This window comes from Mustela lutreola, chromosome 7 (assembly GCF_030435805.1).
Source record: "Mustela lutreola isolate mMusLut2 chromosome 7, mMusLut2.pri, whole genome shotgun sequence".
NCBI classification, from domain to species: domain Eukaryota; kingdom Metazoa; phylum Chordata; class Mammalia; order Carnivora; family Mustelidae; genus Mustela; species Mustela lutreola.
In genome coordinates, this window is record NC_081296.1 from 124,435,950 (window position 1) to 124,451,755 (window position 15,806).

A 15,806-nucleotide genomic window follows, 5' to 3' on the forward strand; every position below is an offset into this window, starting at 1 on the left:
CTAGAGCATCGCAGAAAAGGTATAATCAACGCTTGTACCCAGGCTTTTTATTGGAAAGAAGCAGCGTGTTTCTGCCTCGGGGCTATGAATTATTCAGACAAGTATTTCTTGTTCATCCCCAAGGGGAACACATGAGACAAAAGATCAAATAGGAAAATCGCACTGGGAAAGTTTTCTGTTTCACCTTTGGAGTTTTTCGAGACACCTGAGCTCCCCGGCAAATGGCGGATGCTTTCCTTTGCGAAGGTGCAGCCCCGGGCCTGGGTAGCCGGTGAGCCCCGCCCGGATGAGGCCGAGCCTTGCCTGCTGGATCAGGGCAACAGCTGAGCCCTGTCTGGCTCAGAGGCGTTCTTGCCGGGAAAAAGCAGTCATCATAAACCCTGAAGACTTTCCTCAGTGCATCGTGACATATTTCTGTCCAGACTGGAGGCAGGTTGAGAGCAGCAGGCCTGCAAATTTCGAAGAGTTTTAATCTTTGGAGTCTAATACTGCCCAGTGACTGTGATTGGGATGACCCCCAAAGGGCAGCTGGGACGGCCCCTTCTTTGTGACCTTGTAAATGGCACCCCCGACCTGTGTTCCCCAGACTGCCCCCCGCATGGTGTCTGTGGAGGGGAGGCCCCTGGCCCAGCTACATCTCAGCCCTCTCTCCCCTGCCTCCATCCCCAGGCTGTGCAGGAAAGCTGTGTTTCTATGGCTTGGGGCCTAAGAAGGGAAGAAGGTGGCCTTTGCAATGTACTCTAGTGGCCAGGGATGAGGCTTTAGGCCAGACAAGATGTGCAATTCGAATCCCAACTCTGTCAGTTGCTGGCTTTGGGACCACGGGCAAGTCACCCTCTTGGTACCTCAGCATCCTCAGACATATGAATGGGGATAAAATTGGCACCAGACACAAATTAAAGCACAGAACTGAAGTCTCTTATCAAGTCACAAAAGGTCCTACTCTGCTCTCGCGGAAACCGGATTGGTTTGCCGGTCCCTAGGTTGAGGCACAGGGGTCAGCAGAGAGATCAGAAGTGTTCAGCAGGGAAGAGCCGGGGGCTCAAGACGTCTATGGTGGAGGGGGTGCGGATGGCGGAGTTAGAAGGAGTTTAAAGAACTTGAGCGCTGGAGACTTCCCAAGAACCAGCCAAGGGGGGTTCCCAGGGAAGGAACCCGTACAGGCCAGCTGTGGGTCGTAGAAAAAAACAGACGATGGAAAGTGTGTCTGCGCCAGCAGTACTGCTGGGGGTGGGGGGGTGGAGGAAGGAGAGGAGGTGGAGGGACCGTGGGAGGGAGCTGTTTTGGAGGAAGGAAGCCGTGTCCACTGCAGGTGGGGCCCTGGAGGCACATGGCGACGGCAGAGAACTATGAATGTGGTCAGGAGCTCAGCTTGTTCCGTGATGAACAATGATTCATTAACTCCTAGGGTTGCTCATGGTGGCGTGCACCAGAGTGCCCGACCCAGCTTGGAGGAGAGGTACAATTTAAGCAGAAACACAAACACGTGAATATTGCCTGAAAAGCAGAAATGACTTGGAGGCAGATGGTATTCATTAAAGTTAATAGAAGGTCAGACTTGACAAAAGAAATGTAAATTACACCCCAGTGAAAATGAACACATTTCTAATAGTTTTAGCCTTCATCTGTGTGTTTAAATTCACATACAGAGAGAAGGGAGAGCAGAAATAATGTGTGTCATATTAATAATGAGTTAGCACAAGACAAGGGAGGCAAGAGCTGAGTGTGGGCAGATATTGAGGGACCGGTGAGGCGAAGGGATAAGGAATTACTGAGTAATGTTGTTGACAAGGGGAAGAACTCGGAGAGTGAGCAGACTTCTTCCAGAGAATCTAAAAGCATATTTTCACATCATTTTTGCATAAGTGCATATATTTACATACATTTGCATGGCATGTTTCATTCCCAGTACCACAAATGAATTAATGAAACACAGAGCAAGATTTTCCACACCAGTTATCCTGTAATCTGGAGTAAGGGGAGAGGTGGAAACAGTGCTGCCCGAGGCCTGGGGGCCGAGGAATGGGCTCGCTGGACAGTGGTGCCCAGGCCCAGGGCAGGCACAGAGACTCAGGGTAGCTAAGGACAGAATTATGAGACAGGGACAGGCTTTGCAGACAAAATGTTATCCACCTAACATCTGATAATGTCAGCCTGGGCTCTTGGGGGCAATGCACGAGATTAGAGGGCAAGAAAGGAACAAGAACTTTCAGGAGAGGAAGGAGCATGACAGGGAGCTAAGAAGTGATATGGACAGGAGCTGATAAAGCAAAGATGGAGAAATTAATTTATCCCAGACCGTATTAGCAGGAAACTCAGGCCTTCCTCCAGACCGCTTGACAGGGTGAGAAAAAGTGTGGAGCAGAGGCCATTGGTGGGGGTTTCCCAGGGCTTCCCAAAGAGAGGGCTGTGAGCTGGAGAGGGACTGGGCCCAGGGGAGCAGGGGAGGGTGGGGGGGCCAACAGAGCCTGAGCCTACCCCTCTGCAGGGTCCAGGAGGAGAGCTGATGTGTCACCCTGAGAGATCAGCCATCCCCTAGAGCAAGTCTGGTACAACAGAGACACTCCAGAGCTACCTCTGGAGCATCTCCAGAAGTATCTGGAGTATCTCCGGAGATAATCCAGAGCTGCTGCTCAGAGAGGAGAAAATATAGGCTAAAAGCAGTAAGGGGCCATCCTCTTGAATGTTGACATTCCCAAAACAAGGCCTAGAAAGGGACAGAAGGCAGCAGTCATTCAAAGGAAGGTAGCCAGAAGACTGGGGATGGTGGAAAGTTCCAGCACCTCACCACGACGTCGTGGTGAGAGACCATTGATGGAGTTGCCCACAGAGAGGGGAAGATGGCTGGGAAGAGGCGGTTGGAGATAATGGGTTAGGCCTGGCACTCCACCCAAGGAGTATGGCTTAGGCCTGTCTTCTGTGAAAGGATCATAAGACGTGAAAAGCCCCCCGAGGTCAGTCAGGCTGACTTCAGGTGTCCTCATACACAGGCTGTCTTCGAGGGTTTTCTCCATGGCCCTAGGTTTTCGGAAACATCAGAAATCTGGAGTGACATTAGAGACGTTAGGGGTGGTGTTGGACTTCTGTCCCAGGGCGCACGTTAGTGGGGAAGACTAGCTGTTGGAAAAGTACTTTTTTTTTTTAAATTTTTGTTTAAAGATTTTATTTATTTGTCAGAGAGAGAGAGAGAGCACAAGCAGGCAGAGGCAGAGAGAGAAGCAGGCACCCCGCTGAGCAAGGAGCCTGATGTGGGACTCGATCCCAGGATCCTGGGATCATGACCCGAGCCGAGGGCAGCGGCTTAAACAACTGAGCCACTCAGGCGTTCTGGAAAAGTACATTTTAGGACTAAGTGGCTGAGGCGCGTCACATGGATGGCAGGTCTGGAAGGAGGACAGCCAACATGCCATGTCGTGGGATGTGTCTTGTGGACTCTTACCACGTTTTCCGTTGTCTTACCAGCTCTAAAGTTTGAGCTGGAAGTACTCATCAGAACTAGGCTGGCTAACGACATGGCTCAGAAAAGAAGGCTCTTTGGAAGTTCAGAGAAGGCCAGAGTGCGAGTTCCCTTTAAGCTATCTTCAGGCTGAGGTGCTTGTTGACTGTGGGAAAAGACTTCACCCCATAATGCCTGAATCTAGAGAAAGAGGTGAGCTCTGTTGCTGCCGCCAGCTTGCACCAAGAAATGCTGGAAGAGCCTGGGCATTTTTCTCTTCAAGCATCTTTTTAAGTGTCTGTTTTGTGAACGCTGGGGGGACCTTTCTTGGGTCCCACATTTTACTAGTTGGAAGTATGTTTGGGGGTGTGTGCATCTGTTGGAGGAGAGATGTAGCACGAAGGTGATGAACTTGTGGGGTTACCCGAGAGACGGACAGCCTGTGTCTGTGTATCTGTCTGATCCATTCGTCCGTCTGGCCAGGAGCCGCTGGGGTCGAGGGCAGCCCAGGGCTGACACACTGGGCAGGGTCTCACATGGGCACAGCTCCACTTGTCCCCGAGCAAACCCCGTCTCAAAGAGCAGCCCTTGATCCCTTCTGTTACTCTGGGCAAGACAACCAAGCAGATGAAACAGAATCCAGACACCCTGCCCCTTCCAAACGCTGATCTTTGGAAATGGATCCCTTTCATCCGAAGTATCCATTTTCTTCCTCTTCGCAGAATGATTGGCAGGAACAAAACCTTGCCATGGTCAAGTGAGAAGCCTCTTTCATCTATGAATTGCATTTTATTTGCTTCCTGGGTTTAAAAAAAAAATGCTTTTAAAATTAAGGAGAACGATATTTTTCTCTGAAGAAAGACTTGATGAAATATTTAGATGTCCTCCCTTTCTACACATCTGTGGGCTGGTTGATAGAACCCCTTGAGTGCACAAGACTTAATTTCTCTAATATCTTGACTCGTGCGAACTGGGATTCACACTAACAGTGCAGGAGAGACAGTAGTGCGTTCTGTTGGGTGGCTCGGACTTTGCTCCTCCGTCTACCTTCTCACTCTTCTTATAATGGGACACACTCCATTTGAGCCCCTTAGTAGCTCGAGGCCCATTCGAGAACCGTTAATATTGGGCACGAATAGAACCTCTGCAGAGAAATGTAAAACTTCACCTGCCGGATGAGTTGGTCCTCACAGCAGGTGCCAAGGTGGACAATTTCCTCTTCACCGCTGCTCTTGGTGACCCATCCCAGGCTACCCTGCAGCTCAGCAGAACCAGGGCTGGGCATTTCTGGAGTCACCCAAGCTCCAGGAGTCTAGGCCTCGAGCAGTAGCTCAGCACAGGGGTTATGAGTCTGGCGCTGGAGCCATCCTGTCTGGGTTCGAATCCCAGCTTCATCACGTGTAAATAGTACGGCCTGATGGAAGTTCCTTAATCTATCCGAACTCCCGTTCCGTCAGCCATTCCCTCAGCCATTAAGCAGGGAGAACCCTAGTGCCCCCCGTGGTGTTACTTTGTGGTTAAATGAGTTAACACAGGGGCACCTGTGTGGCTCATGTCCGTGAAGCATCGCCTTCGGCTCAGGTCATGATCTCAGGGTCCTGTGTCGGGCTCCCTGCTTCCCTGTCTCCCTCTTATCTACTTGACAGTGGGCAGGGGTGGGGGGGGGGCATTTCCTTTCTAAAAGATCTGCCCCTGGGCCTGGCTTTCCTTCTGAACCAAATTTCAGCAGCTGGAAGAGCCAAAATAAGAATATATCATAGCGCATGGCTGCCCAAAACCGTGTGCTTTTGCCTTTAAGTATTACTTTCTGTTTCTCTGGAGCCTGTAGCCCAGCTTCCTAGGGTTGAAAGGAGTAGAAAGGGGGATGTGACATGTCAGGCAGAGACGGGGAGTCTCTTCTGGTTGGGCTCAGGGGGACCAGACCAGGGCTGCGGGCAGCCAGCCCCACCTCTGGCCTGGGGCGGGGAGGAGGGGCAGGGGGAGCCGGGCCCTGGACCCGGATGGAGAGGGTGGGCGGGCTCCATAGACTGGCCAGGCAACAGAGCCTGCCATGGAGCCCGGCTCAAGTGTCACCCTCTGAGAAGGCTTCCTTGCCCCCTCCCCACCCACCCCTGCAGAGGGGCCCTCAACCCCTTCACTTCCCTCCGTTGAAGCCCCTGTTGAACCAACATCAAGCTCTTTCTTCATGGATGTGTCACTCGTTGGGGCAGGCTCTATGCCTGAGGTGGCGGGTGTAGACCAAGGGTGGCGGGTAGATGAGGTGGGGCAGGGAGAGAGGAAGAAACGTGCTCAAGAGCCAGCTTGACCTTGACAGATATCCTTATTCCCCTTTTACAAACGAGCCCCCTGCCAAAGCAGCGAGTGCTTTCCCCTGAATGGATTGTAAGCCAGTATCATTGGAACATGTTATTTTTAAATAGTCAGGTTAACTCTTTGTGCAGAGGCCCCTGGGTGATTGTTGGCTTGACCTTGGCATACTCCCTTCCCACCACGGGTACAGGAAATGACCTTGGGGGGGACTGGAAGACACAGCACATGGTTTCATACCAGACCATGGAGGCCAAATCAGCTAATTAATGGAACCTTCCAGTGCAGTGGAATCTGAGTGTATTACAGGCCAAATCTCAAAGGGGATGTGTTATGCAGTAAGGCAGGGCTCGTGGCCGGTGTGCCTGGCACAGCCGTGTCCCTACTCCCACTGCCTAGTATGGTTGAAGGCCACAGGGGCAGCCCCGGGGCCCTGGATAGGATCCGTGGCCACCCCACTCAAGTTTAGATGCTCCATCCTGTTGCTCCCAAGCACATTCTTCTCTGCCAGCCCCTGTACCCCACCTGGGGATGGCAAGGGTCACTGTCCTTAGACCAGAGACTGCTGCAGAACGATGTGAGGCAGCCGTGCTGGAGTCCGCAGTGGTCTTCCTGGGCCCATGTGTGCCCTGCAGGTCTCTTCTCCGTGTCTCTCAGCTCTGTTGGCGGGGACCACCCTCGGAGAAGCTGACCCACGATGACCCTGCCCATGAGAGACCTAGTTTCAGACTAGGAACTAAAATGATAATTTATAAAGAACGGTGCCTTTCCTGAGCAGACCCCCTGCTCCCTCTCACCCGTCCTCCTCCCCAGAGGAGCTCACCCTCTAAGCCAGAAGCCAGGTTAGGTTCCTGGAGACAGACATCAGGGAGGCTGAAATGGCCATCCCCACACAGGCCAGGACACAGGCAGATAGGGTGACGTGGCAGGTGCCGAGGGATTGGGGCTGTACAGATCCAGGCAGGAGCCCCGGCTCCAACACAGAGGCCCCTCCTGGGCCCCGGACTCTCCTCCCTGTCACTTCCCCCTTTAAACCAGAGGTCCCTGCCAATGTCCCATGGTTACAGATGAGCCAAGGAGGGGATAGCCTCTGCCCTTGGGAGTGCCAAGGAGGGCAGGGAGCTTGTCACCCTTGGCCTAGAGCCACCCGGTCCTCGCTCCCCAGTGTGCCGTAAAAATATCATTAAATACCATTTTTTATGTGAGAAAAACAGATGCCCAAACCCCACTCCCTCTCTTCAGACAAATTCTCTTGAGGAGTTCCTGGCAAGCTGCCCCCTTGGTCACCTCATCCCAACGACACTCCCTCCTCCCTTGATGGTGACCCCAGACGCATCCTTAGCCCTCCTGCAGTTCCCGCTGTAGACTGTGAGCCTGGCGTCTTGTTCAGGGTGTGCCTTCTGATCTTGGTCCCAGGCTGAGGGAGCCTCTGCTTGTACCCCCACCCCCACCCGCAGCATAGATTCAAGTAGCTTCTCTTGGTTTCCACAGCGCCAAGACATGTCCCTTGCTTCCACGCTCAGCTTTGTGGATGGGCTCCTCTGGGGACGGGGGAGGGGACCGCATTGCTCTAACTGGGTTTGCACAGTGCCCACACTTGCTTTGGGATAGGATGACCACAGTGGCAATAACAGGAGCCCACCAAAGCCAGGTCAGGGGTGCGAACCATGTGGAGAGGACACCTGAGGAAGGGAGAAGGATTGGAAATGGTTTAGGGGAAGAACCGGGTAATTGAAAGGTGGGTTTTATTTTTTGTTTTTGTTTTTAATGACTCAAGCTATGTCCTCACATTCTTTTGAAAATACATATTTTTAGCTTAGAGCATTTTCTGTTAGTTGGGCCTGTGTGTCGTCCTTGGAGCAAAAGGAGTGTCCCCTGGGAACTTGGCACTCCTGCACCCACGTGACTGCTGTGTGGCTTATGGCCCTCCTTCTCCTGCAAAGCTCTCCCGTGGCAAGCGGCATCGCTGGTGCAGAGGTGCTCTGTGCAGACATTTCCTGCTTGGTATTTGGATCCCTCCTACCCACTGTCGCATTTTCTCAGTGTTGGCTAGGGAGATCTGGCGTTGGGCCACCGGTGCTTTCATCGAGGGCTGAAATCACAGACCCAGAAGCAACACAAGCCCGGCGCGGGCTCTGAACACGAGCCATGTCACCAGGCCTTCCTTTGCTGTGGCTTGCAGAAAAAATTAATTCTGTGTTTATTTCTCTTTTCTGTTTTGGTGTCTCAGATGACTAATTACAGGCAGTGCAGCTCAGTGTTTCATTAGTAATTATGATCTAAAATTATTTAAAATCTGACATACTCTCTCCAAACCATTTATTCTTAGAAATTCTGCCCCGTTATTCCGGTGTGATTTGACATTTCCCTTCCATCGCGCTCCTGCCGTGCCACAGCTACTGCACCCTGGCTTGGATCAGAGGATCTGATCCACATTTTCACTTGTCTGCGTTGTTCTGTGTTCCCAGCTAGCTGTCCCTAACGCCCCTGCCTTATTTCCGGCCTCCCTGGATGTCAGCCCCGCCTCGGCACCCTCCTCCCCAGCACCGCCTGCCCCTGAAGTCAACAGGAGGGAGTGGCTGTCACCACGAAGCAGTGACATTTGGGCCCCGTGGGTTGGCTGTCCCCCACCTAGCTTCTGCATCCCGTGGTGCTGGTTCCAGACTCCCCAACCAAGAACTCATGGGTTCTCAGGGACGTGTGTGCCCACGTGTTGTCCAGACCTTCAGACTGAGCTTAAAAGCCTTCATCTAAAAGGTCTAGAAGCTTCTCAGGTACCGCTTCCAGCTTTTCTGCGTCAGTGTCAGGGGTGAGGGCCTAACGTGGCCGGGGAGTCTTTGGACCTGGCACTCACCAGAGAGCATTGCAGGATTCAGAAGTCCACAGAATTCCCCAGTCTAAGCACCCGCTTGTGCAGATGGGGAAACTGAGGCCAAAGAGGGGACGGGACTCAGAAAAGCACAGACCCACCTGGAACCCTGAGGCCGTCACTCCCAAAGGCCTCGTGCCCACTTCCTCTGTCTGCGAAGTGGGCCATAGCACCTGCCTTCTCGTTTGGGGTGGGGGTGGAGAAGAGATGAGCCCCCGGAGCTCCACTCATTGCTCTGGGGGGATGAGGGGGTCAGAGGGCTCCAGTCTGTCTTGGGGTCACACAGCATCCCCTGAGCTTGTGTCCTTTCTCTCTGTTTCCAACTGGAGTCCAGACTTGGTCTCCCCACTTGCCTCTTACCCTGGCCTCGAGGTGACCCCTACTGGATAGTGTCCCTTTCTCGCAGCTGCCCTTGCCCTGTCTACCTGGATCACCAGCATCAACACTGATTTATGAGCCCACTTGGGCACAGGGAAGTTTCCAGGTGCCTTTGGCACCCTTCCTGTTGCCGAGGAGGGTGGGGGGAGGGGTTGCTTAGGAGGAGGAATGACAAACGTACCAGCGACAAAATTCCAAGTATCACCAAGTCTCAAACCCTCGGCCTCCAGGAAGATAGTTACTTGGAGCCAAGGCAGCCCCCCGACGACGGGGCTGCTCGTCACAGAAGTGTGCTCTGGGCCCTGTCCTTGGAGACCCCATACTCTTGGGAACCAGCAAGTGCCGCTGACCAAGGAATGGGTGCCGTTGTGCACAGGCTGTATCCCGGGGCACTGCGTGAGAGCACCGCCCGGGGTCCAGAGACAGCCTTGCCCTTCATGTGCCTCCCAAGGCCCCAGCAGCTGCGCTGGGGAGAGGACAGAACCACAGTCTGAGGGCCCACCCCTAGCTCCCAGATCTGGGCCCCTGCGTCCGGAAAGCTCCAGAAGCTTCAGGAAAGCCCTGCGAGAGCTCCTCCCCTGGGGTTCCTGGGCCTCCAGCCCCTCTGCCCTGCAGCCCACCCCCTGTCCCCATGGTCCCTCGGCTGCTTTTACCTCCCCCCAAGCTCACCAACGGATGAGGGAGCTCTCATCCTTCCCTTTCCTCATCTGCTTGGTATTTATGGAACACCTGTCTCTGAAAATACCTTTTCAGGACTTGTTACTTTTCAAGCCTCTCAGCTGATGCCCAGCTCCCTGGTGCCCAGGGAGGGACCCAGGACTTGGGCACCATCTCTGTGCCATGCACCACTCCAGCTTCGCCTCCCACGCCACGAGTTCAGCACAGCGGCCTCTCTGTAACTGTCATAATGATTAAATGACACGATGTATGCAAGAGTCATGGAGCCTGGTTCTGTGCCAGATGCTCTAGTCTAGAAGGAAAATGTAGGAAAAGCCACAGGGACTCCTGTAGGCGGAGGTACAGGTCACAGGCTATCTGGTCTCCTAGAGCAAGAGGGACAAACACAGCTCTACCATAGGTGTGACCTGGGGGCCAGGGATCAGCAGCTGGGCAGAGATGTGGGCTCTGCCACAGGTTGGCGACACATGGAGCTTGAATACATAATAAACAAAGCAGCCCTTGGAGATCCGTATGGGACAGTTGGGGTCGGACAAAAGATGATGGCGAGGTAGATTTGATTTTGGTACTATTGATTTTGGTAGAGGCGGTTCCATAAGGAAACATCCTTATTTTTCAGAGCTTCCTGCTGAACTATTTAGGGATGAAGTGTCACAATGCCTATAATTAAAAAAACCAATTCTTGCCCCCAGAATAGATAAAGCAAGTGTGAAAAAAGTTAACGGTTGTTAAATTTAGGTGGTAGGTATATAGATGTTCATGACATTAACCTTTCTGATTTTCCGCATGCTTGAAATGTTTCAAGATTAAAACAGGTTAAAACAAAGAAAGTGACATGATCAGGTTTGCATTTTGGAGCGATCATTCTAAAAGCCAGGGAGGCTACGTTAGGCAGAGGCTAAGACTCTGCTAGTAACGTCTTGACAGTCCGGGATAAGAGGTATTGAGAAAGTAGATTCAGTAAGGCTCAGGGAGGAACTGGAAGGTTCTTGTCTGGTTCTCAGACACCTGGGCCATGTCCCTGGTGGCTAAGACGACCCCCCCAACAGGAGGAGACGCAGGAAGAGCAACTATGGGAAGGAGTATACAGGCCTGGCTTGTGGCTGGCTGGGTCTGGAGGCATTTCCAGGGCAGGGGCCGTGGTTAGGAAGCCATGGTGACCTGGAGGGGACAGCTGAAGCAATGAGGGACATGAGACCCATTCCCAGCTGGACTGTGAATCAGAGACAGAGAAAGAAAGAGGGCCAAGGGCGAAACCCAAGAAGCACCAACATTTGCGGAACAAGAGAGAAATTTGGCTAATGAGGAAATGAACATTCTGGTCATTGACAGTTTTCCCATCCACTCAGCTCATCCAAACCGTAGCTGGCATTTGGGCCTGGCCCTGCCAGATGCACAAGCCCTCCTGTTCCCACAGTCCCAGTCTGCTCTCAGCTCAGGGCTGTGGCCAGCCCTGGGTTCTGCAGTGGTTTAGGGGATTCCATGAAGCCACCGTGCAGAGGAAGGGTCCCGGTCAACGAGATCACTGTGAGAAGTGTGGGAAGTGGGAGTGACTTGAATTACAGTCACAACTTCCACATAGATTAGCTGAGGGCCTTGAGCTCCTCTGGGCCTCAGTATCTTCCTCCATGACGAGGAATGATGATGGGAGAATCAGATGTGATCCCCTGTGTGAGCCAGGGCTCTCATGGTGTCTCACAGTGAATGCTTGCCATAGTTCCTCAGAGGAATGTGTAACATCCCCTGTCATGTCTGTTGGGGACCTGATTCTCCTGCCAGGTGCCAGCGCCCCTGGGGAGGGGGGGTGACCCAGGCTGATGACAACAGTGACCATTCCGGCAAGTAATCTCCACATAGCCTGGGATCTGCCCTTGCCAAGAGATCAGTCTTTTTTTTTTTTCTTAAGATGTTATTTATTTGAGAGAGAGAGAGCGTGCACGCACGAGTGAGAGAGCAAAAGTTGGGAGGAGAGAGAGAAGCATGCTCCCAGCTGAGCAGGGAGCCCCATGTGGGGCTCGATCCCAGAACCCTGAGATCATGACCTGAGCCAAAGACAGCTGCTTAACTGACTGAGCCACGCAGGCACCCCAAGAGGTCAGTCTTGATTAGATCCATTAATTGCAATGCTGGCTGATGTCCTTCCAAAAGGAAGCAGAAACTGCTGGCCCACCCACCGGGGAGCCTGTGGCACACAATGCTGAGTCTTTCTTCACAAATAAAGGAGCAAAGCATGCCTAGTGCAAAAACCGGCCCCTCACCTGTAGGGATCCGAGTCCCCGCAGATTTTCTCTCATCCTCTGCATCAGGGCAGCGGGAGTCCAGACAGAGGCATGGGGCTAGAACCAAAGTGCAAGCAAGCCATCCCCGCAGGGATCTCCCAGAACAAACTAGAAGCAGAATCTGCCTCTTCCTAAGGACAACATGCATTTTTTTTCCAGGCCTTTCAAAGCCAGGCAGGTCAATGGAGTTATAATTGGCAATCTAATTAGAACTCCCACAAGCTGTTAAATTCTTTTACCTGCTGCCTGGCATCTTGCACAGAGGTGACACATCTGCTTCTGCCTGTGGAATGATTAAAGAAAGCCGGCTACAGCCCCATCCTTCTTGCCGACAGCAGCCCCCTCCAGCCACCCCCTACCATGGCGCCAACGCCCACACACCCACCAGCAAGGATGACATGGGACGCAGCCCAGCTGACGAGAAAATCGGCTTTAGGGAAAGTGGGCTCAAAGCGCTGTATTGATGAGTGATTTTTTTGGAGACTAACTGGGAGAAGACAAAGCCCCCAGCCCCATTTTCCCGGATGTCAGAGGTGTTTGAGAGCATGGTTCCCCAGATGCTCTCAGCCCTCCCCCAGTCAAGCTACTCGATCACCGTAGAAAACATCTCTCTTTTCTCCCTGTCCGCCTCCTTTAACCCTGAAGAGCTTTTGTGCTGCCCCCTGCCCCCCAGCCGTCAAGGTAGCAGCATGCTTGGCCAACAAACTGGGTGGATTGTATGGCACCAGCGTCCCTTGCGTCATCCGTGGTCCCCCCCACCGCTGTGCCTGGGCCTTCTGCAGCTCCCGCCCATTAGCAGGTGCAGGCGGTGCGCGGCGCCGGCAAGCCCGCTCTTCTCTTTCCCCAGCCCTGCCTGCAGTGATGTCATGGGGAGCTCGAAACCAGCCATGGCGGGAGTATTTATACCATGGAAACTGGCAAGCACTCCACATCAGGGCCTTTTCGTTTCTTTCAGAGAGCCAGTATACCAGAACGCCACTGGACTCACAGATCTAGATGGTTTCGTGAGGGAAAGAGGACGCAGAGGAGAGGGAGCAAGAGGGTATCAGCACAGAAGAACACCAGTGTCCCTGACTCAGGACATCCGGGGTGGAGGGTGCTCGTGGCACAGACACAGTGGAGCTCACCTTGTCCCTCTAGAGAGAAACAGAACAGCTAAGCGGAGGCTCGGGGGAGAAAGAGCGAGACACAGAATTGCCCGGGCAGGTGGCAGGAAGGGGACCGTAGTTTGAAACAAAAAGACCTCCATTCGAACACTAGCTCTACCATGCATTCATTCGTTGGCAATTTGTATGGCTTTGGACATGTTATTTAACCTCTGTCACTCAAAAGTAGAAATTCCACCCTAACAGAACTGTCATCAAGGTCGAACATGGTTCTGAGCACCTGCCTGGAACATCAGGTCTACCCAGCAGCTGCCAGTCTTCTTGGCCTTCCTCCTCGCAAAACAGTGTGGCTTCGAGAATCACGGGTGAAGTGAAGAGGTTGCCCAGAGGCCGTGGGGATGGACATTAGGCCTCCCCACCGTTCTACTCTTCCTCACTCGTTGAGATAAGGAGAAGGTAGTACGGAGAGCTGGGGGTGCCCAGGTGGGGGGCAGGGAGGCTGAGGCCTCATCCCCTCAGCCCTTTGCAGCCGCAGCCCCCCGAGCAGGTCACCCCCTGCTGCAAGCAGCCACGTCTATGGACACCAGGGAGCAGCGTTTAGCATTACCCTTTCCTAAATCCATGTGGCATGGAAGGCCTGCGTGCTGCACCTCGAGGGCCATACTTGCTGTTGCTAACGTTTGCAGGCCCTCTCAGATGGGTCTGGAGCTCTGCGCGTGGGCCTGTGGCTTGGGAGGAGGCTCGATGCTCCTCACTGGCCAGGCCCACCCAAGAGCAGGTGGCCAGTGTGCGTTCAGTCAGCCCCAAGAACCTCCGTCCTGGGGAGTGGGCGCATGCCCGTGCTCTTCCCTTTAGGGCTGCTGGGGGATTTCAGAGGAAATGACTCTAATCTTGATGCTGATTTGTTCCATATTGAAGTGGCCAGTGATAAGAGCTCAATTGTGTTGGAAAAGAAAGTGCCAGGCTGAGTCCCTGTCCCATTTCCGCAGCAGCCATGCGGTTCCCTGCCAGCAGCTGCTCCCCGCAAGTCCCCAGCCCGTCTGCCATTGTCACTGTTCCAGTCCAGGGACAAGGTCTGGGGCCCCCAGGGAGAAAATCTTGGCAAAGGCCCAGGAGTAAAATTCCCCATTTCTGAGCAAACTGCCTATTTTCTTCTCTCACTCGATGGTAGCGTCTCTCGGCTCTGGTGGATGCCATGAGGATCGGAATGGGGGGCAGTCAGGGCAGAGCAGGAGCACTGCCCAGTGAGCCCCGGGCCCTGCCTTGCTGCCTGCATTCTGTGTTGTTAGGTTCTCATGTCATTTGTGGAAAAAATTTTTCCAAGGCTTATCGATTGCAGTCCTCTCTCCATCAGAATTATCTTATCATTTTTGTTTGTTTCTGTTTCAACGTGGAAAAAAGAGCTGGTGCCAGACCCTGGCAGGGATGGGGAAGGCGCTTGCCAAAGTGACCGCGTCCCCCGTGGCAGGTAGTGAATCAGCAGCGTTTGTGTCCCAGCGCGTCGTCAAGAGAACTGTTTGTCTCTAGCAGTGGCATGGTGTTGCCAGGGCAGGGCCATGGGGTGTGGGGGAGCAGAGGCCCCTAGCAGAGCCTGTTGAACGCTCAGACCTAGGGTGCACCCTGGCTCTGTGTCATCCTCGCAGCTGCTGGTGGAGCCTGTGTGCTCCGTGGAGCCCAGATGAGCCTGCGTCCCCAGGTGGCCTTCAGGGTTGGGGTCTGGAAGCCTTGCTGGCCGGCCCAGCTGAGGAGCGCACCTGCCACCCCACCACCCAGACAGAGGTGCACCTGGCCCAGAGCTGCAGGCTGGCACGGTGGCCAGGCGAGGTGTTCAGGTCCTTCTAGTGGACCCAGGCCTGGACTGGCGGGGGACAATAGGCTCATGGCTGGGAGAAGGACACCCATGCTCCTGTCATCAATGAGGGTCCACTGGGTTCCAAGACCACACAGGGTTATGGAGATGAGTCCCCAAGGCCCTGGCACAGTCCAGCAGCTGATAGCCCTTGCCCTCTGCACTGCTGGCTTCTTGAGTTTTCGGGGTTTCCTATAAATCCAGTGGTCGTCGGTACTGCCAGTGAGCTCATCTTCTGACACTTGCCCACACTGGGTCAAGGTGTTGCCAGCCATGGCTGCCTTTCAAGTGTCAGAAGCCACGTGGCGTGGCCCAGCGCCCCACAATGCCCCGGCCAACTCAGCGCCAAGGGAAACCGGGATCCCAGGGCCACTGCCCGGGCCTGTGTCGGCCTCTCCTCCTCCAGAAAGGCCCCCCACCCTGTCCTTTCCTGGTATGCTGTGAGCAGTCTTCCCCACAGGCTGCGGAAAGAGATGCTACCCTATAGCATTTTCTGCTTGTTTCTCTAGTTGACGCTCAAGTTCTGAAACCAGAGGTGCATTAGGTGACCCCCAAATTACTTGGTGGAGAAAGATTTTACCAAACCCGAGACTTGTCATCTCGAGCACGTGCTCCACCGCTTTGTGTTCCACACTGGAAAAGTGAGGCAGAGAGAAGCTCCTGCCCAAGCTGGGTGCTTGGGGCTGGGCCGCGGAGCAGGCTGGAGGCTGTGCGCCCCGCACCAACTGGCAGGAGGCCCCCCAGCCTGTGCTTCTACTCCAGGGAAAGCCAGGACTTCTCCGTGGGAGTAACTGGGACAGGCTTTTGCCATGTTTGGTGATAAGTGGTCAGAAAGAAGTGCAGTGACACCCCAGTGAAAGGCGTGACACATTCCCCTTGCCCCCACCCACCCAGGCCTGATGAG

The 15,806-nt window shown here is 53.9% G+C and overlaps 1 protein-coding gene across 6 annotated transcripts in view; it reads left to right on the forward strand.

The window, feature by feature from the left end:
* The window catches only part of TTC7B (tetratricopeptide repeat domain 7B), a 247,450-nt gene that overhangs the window by 218,562 nt on the left and 13,082 nt on the right, over window positions 1–15,806 (forward strand). The window lies entirely within an intron of this gene.